The sequence below is a fragment of the Anopheles arabiensis genome, chromosome 3 (assembly GCF_016920715.1).
Source record: "Anopheles arabiensis isolate DONGOLA chromosome 3, AaraD3, whole genome shotgun sequence".
Classification (NCBI taxonomy): Eukaryota; Metazoa; Arthropoda; class Insecta; order Diptera; family Culicidae; genus Anopheles; species Anopheles arabiensis.
The window spans coordinates 93,287,537-93,293,536 of NC_053518.1; the positions used below are offsets into that span (position 1 = coordinate 93,287,537).

General features: G+C 45.9%; 1 protein-coding gene across 3 annotated transcripts in view; it reads right to left on the reverse strand.

Moving 5' to 3' along the window:
• LOC120901346 (calpain-11-like) overlaps positions 1–1,323 on the reverse strand; it is a 35,846-nt gene extending 34,523 nt beyond the window's left edge. The window contains exon 1 of one of the 3 annotated variants that reach the window (XM_040309204.1): positions 1,122–1,323. The gene's annotated coding sequence lies outside the window, so the exon portion shown is untranslated. Of the gene's footprint in view, positions 1–740 lie in introns of all 3 variants that reach the window. The other 2 variants (XM_040309203.1, XM_040309205.1) reach the window with 2 other exon arrangements.
• Positions 1,324–6,000: the final 4,677 nt, after the last annotated feature.

Consider the following 6,000-nt stretch of genomic DNA (forward strand, 5'->3'; position numbering starts at 1 on the left):
GTTTTAATGCGTCAGTACATCCGTGTCGACCAACCTGACCAACGGGCGGTGTAAGCGCACCCTCCCAGCCCGGCGCTTAACGTATGCGGGCTCGGCTTTATTCGCTGCCTGTATTTCAGCCTGTTTTCTTGATGGTGCGATTTTGTTTTTTTGTTAGGCTCTTCCCTATCTTATTCTCTCTCTCTCTCTCTTCTAGCTGGGCTGTGTCTATTTAACATTCCACCCGCCCGTTTGGAGCCCTTTTTTGTTTCGCAGCCGCGATCGAACACACTCGTCGCCGAGGTTTGCGGCAGCGATCGATCGGAGCGAAAACGAACGAGCCCGGCGAAGGGCCCTTCGAGGCGATGCCGGCCGATCGTTGCACAAAAAGTACACACAAATCTAACCACAAAACACTCTCCAAGCATGAATTTACACACAGAAACACACTGACAACACAGGCACACGGTTACACCGGTCCAGTCCGGCGGGCGCGTAAATTCTTTTCCTTCTCCCCCAAAGACGATCGCCGGGGCGGGAAAGGGAGTGTGAGGATGAAAGGGCGGCGTGCCTTTTTAAATGGTGCCGAGATTTATCCCAAATTTATGTTTTAATGCGTTATACAGTGTTTCATGTTCATTGCATTCCCGTGTTCCATTCCCCATGGACGCTATGGAACGATTTGGTTCGGTTGCGTGGCGGCGGCGGCGGCTCGAGCTGTTTATCTTCATGTGTATTTTCACTTAGCAGCAATAACTTACGGCTAACGACACACGCACACACACACACACACACACATACACACACTACCTCTTTCGCTGTCTCTTGGGTCGATGTTTTGTTGGACAGCGTGAAGTGGACGGAGTGTGGCACCCCGTTTAATGTCGCTCAGTCCGCTCTGTGCTATGTGTTGTGATCGGTTTGTTCTGTTTGTGTTTGACCCATGGAAAGGCTTACACCGGCGCGCATCGGCGCACTGTCAAACAAAAGGTGTCTTGCTGCGCTCCATGCTCCACAATCTTGATCGATATTAGCACAATCTTTTGTTTTAAACTATTCAGTACACACTTGTGCTTCACAAAAACCCACAACTGTCAGCTGATTGTGCCAACCAATCGATCGAAGAGGACAAATTCACTCACTTCGGTTTGTTGGTTCGTCTTCACTTTTATCACGTAGTCCACTGTGCTGTTTTTTTGCTTCCTATTCCTCCAGTCCACTGGGTTTGCACGACACTTTCCACAGCGTTTTGTTGTCTTTTCCGCGCGAGAGTCAACGGCGAACTACGGTGTACCGTTTGAAAGAAGCGGACGCGAGCCGTGCATTCATCTTCGTTCGTCAAACGCTCCGGCGAGACTAACGAGCAGCCGCAGCAGCTTCTCTTCATGCGGCTCGGGCACGACTCGGGAGAGCAAGAGAGAGAGAGCGAGAGCGTCTGTGTGTTGTTGAATATAAAACACATGATCAATGAAGTGTAGCTGGAACTGGAGAATGAAGATCAGACTTTAAGGCGTTAGAAAATGTTTGGCCTGTTCAGCTGAGAGCAAGGGATGCTGTACCGCGCAGTAATAGAAGAGTTTGGTACGCAATCTATTTAAAAAGAAACCAATTGTTATTCAATCGTTTCGCTCACTTATGATGCTGATATAGTAGTCTTATTGAACAGTTAATAACGACAAATTAGCATACTTCAAATGAAAATATTCAACGTTATCATTCTTTAAAAAAGCCTTGCAAGAAGTATTCAAAGCAATCTATTTAATTTAAGAGGAATTTCATATTTTTTCCAATTACTTTGTATGTTTTACTACAGTTTGTTTTACAAGTGTTACAAAATGCATTACATAGCGTTACATGTACTTGATTTCTTTCGATGGTGTGTAACTTTCCATACAACAACAAAGCGAGTTCAGTTGCATGAAAGCTTGCGCGCAACCGTTTCATGCCAAGCGCGGAGCTTTACAACTTCAGCGAAAGCTCTATTCCGTTCCATGAAAACACTTCAAAAGGGCTTTGCATAATTTTCCCAACATGATGAATGAAAGCACGTTGAAAAGAAATTGCACAAAAAAGACCAATAAAAAAGAAAAAAATCGTAACATTCAGTTCTGCGTTTGTGTGTGCATGAGGAAAACATCGTTCATCATTATTATCTGCCTAGCAATGTGTCTCGCTAAGCGTCATAATGGGGCTCCGCTATTATCGACAGTAAACATTTACTTTACGCTCTCTTTTTTATATTCATTGTACCTTAATAACATAGCTGTTAACGATAACAACGATTGCGAAATGAATTGTTGCGAATTGAAACATTGAGCCAGCGAGCTTCACTCGCGGTGCATTTAATTTCAAGTGGAAATGTTTAATCTCCAATTACCAGCAAGCCTCATACCCTAATCATGTTGTCGGTAGAATGTTTCAATATGCAGTGTAGTGCAGGCCACTCCGCACTACTGGCTGTGGTCACTTTTAAAACAAACAAAAAGCAATCCACTCCCTGCAATTCGCCCAAAACAACCACCTGCCCACTGTTAGTTATGCCGGGGGGAAACTTTAATTAAAGGATAAATTGTGCTATCGATGCACTTGCTCCCGGTGCCGAGCAACTCGCAATAAATAGCGTACAATTAAACGCTTCATTAGCGGCCACCGTGATACGCAAATGTGTTTTTTGGAAGGGTGCTGGTTGGTTTTGGCACGATCGAACGTGCCAATTACCAGCAAAATCGTGTGCCGCAAAGGTGTGCACGCGTACGGAGAAGTACGCCTCCAAGCGTAGACCAATATTTTGCCAATAGCACGGTATTCATGGGTGTTTTTGTTTACGCGATTCGTACGGGCGTTCGCAACACGCAGCCCAAAAAACGGGCCTCGGTAGGTCGGAAAATAAAATACCTGCCACATGCTCCCGGTGCTAGCGTTGGCTGAGGTTTATTTTCGGTTCAGAAAATGGCCTAATGGATGGTCGGCAGGCGGTAACAATGAAATAAAAATATGTCCATCATTTTTGCGGTTTCATCCCGGGACGGTGGGAGGTTTTTATTTTGTGCACGAAACCACACACATACTTTGCGGTGGCGTTGATGGGGATGGCTGATTTTTTTAAACACTTTTTCACCCGATTGCTGGCTGGTTCGATCAGTGAAAAGTTGCAAAAAGTGTCATCCGCTTCGGCCGCAAATAAAAAAAGAGACACGCTCTCCGATTGAAATCAACCAACAACCGCAAAACCATCGCACAATTAGGGCTCGTCACCACTGCAAGGCCAGAAGGATTAAGCGAAAAGCGTCGGCAAATGCATGCCATCCACGTGGCAGCTTTTGTGTTTGCTACTTTGCTGGTCGTTTGCGATGGAAGCGGCGGTTTTTGATGGTGGGAAAATAAATTGGGCGTCTTTGTTGGTGCAGTCAGTGCGATGGCAAGACAATTGCGCCTACATGTATGCCTCTTTGTGCAAGAGTCTACGTCGGATATTTGCAAACGAAGCTGTTAAAAATTTATACATGCTTTTAAAGCTACCCGTAAATCAAGCGCACGGTTTCCACAAGCGCGGCGAGAACTCCGGTTTCGATGAAACATCAAATTAGATCATAATCCTCCGTAACGACAAGCGCAGAAAAGTACGGCTTTGCGAGAGCACAATCCTTACGCTCGCTACGGTCGCATGGCTTCCGCGGCTGTCACGCCTCGCCGGCCATAGATTATCGCTCCCGAGGCTCGGATTTAAAGGACCCCAAGGATAAGTTGGCCCGGTGTTCGGTGTCGGGTGCGTTTCGAATCCTGCAAGCCAAGCGGCATCGTTGTCGATCGGCCCAAGTGCGAGAGACGGCCGCGGGTGGAAATGAATCGACAAACCATTAGTTAAGACCGGCGGAAAACATGAACCGCAACATATCCACGGTACACGGCGCGGTGCGCATGTTTCGCCGTGTGTACGGCCATGTGCTGCTTGGCCACGGTCGGTGTACGGTGGATTCACCAGAAAGCCTGCCCTTCCAGCGGGACGATGTTATGCACGAAGGGATGACTGATGCTACTCATTAATTTTGGGCTTTGCAATTTGTTTTACCACATAATCGTGCAGCTCGGTGCATAATCTATCTCGAAGAAGCTGCTGTTCGGAGATTGGTGAAGAGTCGCTATTCTGTCGGTTGCAATGTGTTCTCGTTTGAAAGAGTTGATCCAGTGCAGTAAAAACTACAAATTGCATACAGTTAGGTGTTTTTCGAATTCTTTTCCGTCAACAAGCTCGCCTACACGTATGCAATCTACACCACAGCCTGTTTATCCATCCGACTAACGAAGTAAGGCACGTCGTTACAAGATTCGCGTGAAACCCACACGCTCACATACATGCTTTGTATCTCCTCGGTAGTCAGCATCAAGGTATGGTGGATTTTCTGCACTTCATTACTCACAGCATCGAGAGTCAAAAGTCCCATTCTTGTGTGTATGAGTGAGCTGCTCGCTTCCGGGTAATTTATAACGAAACATTTCATTCGAATTCATCCAATCAGCAAACCCTCTGAACAAACGGGCTGAAGCATTTAAATAGAGCACATGATATTTTCCACGAATGCCTCACATAGTGTCTAGTCAACTTTCCTAATATTTTGTAGAATTGTTTTTCAACCAAATACATTCCAATTTCAGTGTCTGTACTTCCACTTACTGTGAGGTATGATTGGCTTTGAAGGCGGGATAGCACGCTTCGAGTAGACCTTGTTAGTTGTACATGTATTTTTTGTTTCAGTTTATTTCAATTTAAACGAAAAACAAGTGCACGTTCAACGTTCTGCGCAGGGCGTACCATAGGCTCAAAAACGGTAAACAGAACAAAACCTTTCACAAACAATCATAAATAACTTGGAGGAACGTTTATTTTAGAATCTTTTTTTTCTCGTCCCTTCGAAGCCGATGAATTTAGAACAACAGAAGATAAATTCTCCTCCCCACCCTATTAGCACTTTCAATGGGCCCGGGGCTGTTTTTCTTTGTTCATGATCGAATGGAAATTTTCGCCAGAGAAAACACCGGCCGACCCCCGCAGGCGTGAGCCGGCAGACGCGAAGTGATAAACGATGGAATGCCAATCAGAAACCGACCAACGGATAAGTGTTTGTGTTGTTCTTTGAAATAGAAACAGAAGGAGGAAGAGAAAGAAAGAGGGAGAGAGAGAGAGAGAGAGAGAGAGAGCGAGAGAGCAACATCACTCCAGACGCAAAAAAGCAACCGTGAAGCTCCCCCGTCTGGATGGAAAGCTCTGAAAACGGGCGATCATTAATGAAGACATTTTCACGCTTAATGGAAAGTTTGCTTTCCTTTGAACCCTCCCCACATGGCTGTGTACTGTGGAATTCCGCCACAGTTGCTGGCAGGAACGGTGGTTGTCAAAGCATTTAATTACCTTTCTGGTTGGCATGACAAAAGTGTGCGCGATGAAGAATGCTTGTGAAACATTCGGGCCCGAGTGTGAAGCGTTGTGAAAGTCAAATTAGCTTCAATGTGCGTGGCGAAAGCCTCTGCTGAATGGTTTTAGATACCCACTGGTGTTTATCTGACTGGTCTGATCCTACCCCGAGGGAGAGCATGTTTCAAAACACATGATTCATGTCGACGTAAGCTAATTAGAACGTTGCTCTTCGATTTCTTTGTCTACTGTATCTAAACTTTTCCCCCTGAAGCTTGCAATATTGTCCTGCCCAGTGTCATTCCGAGAATTCTAAAATGATCTGCCCCCGCCTGCCCTGCCGTTGAGGTCCAGTTTTTCACGCTCGCTCACTAACGGATGACGGTTATCAATTCCCAAAAGGTTTTAAAAGTCAATAAAGCGTTACTTTCTGTCCACGGTCGTTGAAGGAGATCCATCAAGACGGGGTGCCCACGGACACCACTACAACGTCACTGTGCTGCTAGGACTTTGTTTGTCTGTGTGTGAGTGTGAAAAGCTCTTTAAGGGATTGTTGATGAGGCGGGTCGCTTGAACCGGTTGCTTCCGGAAGAAATTGTGGGTGTAAAATG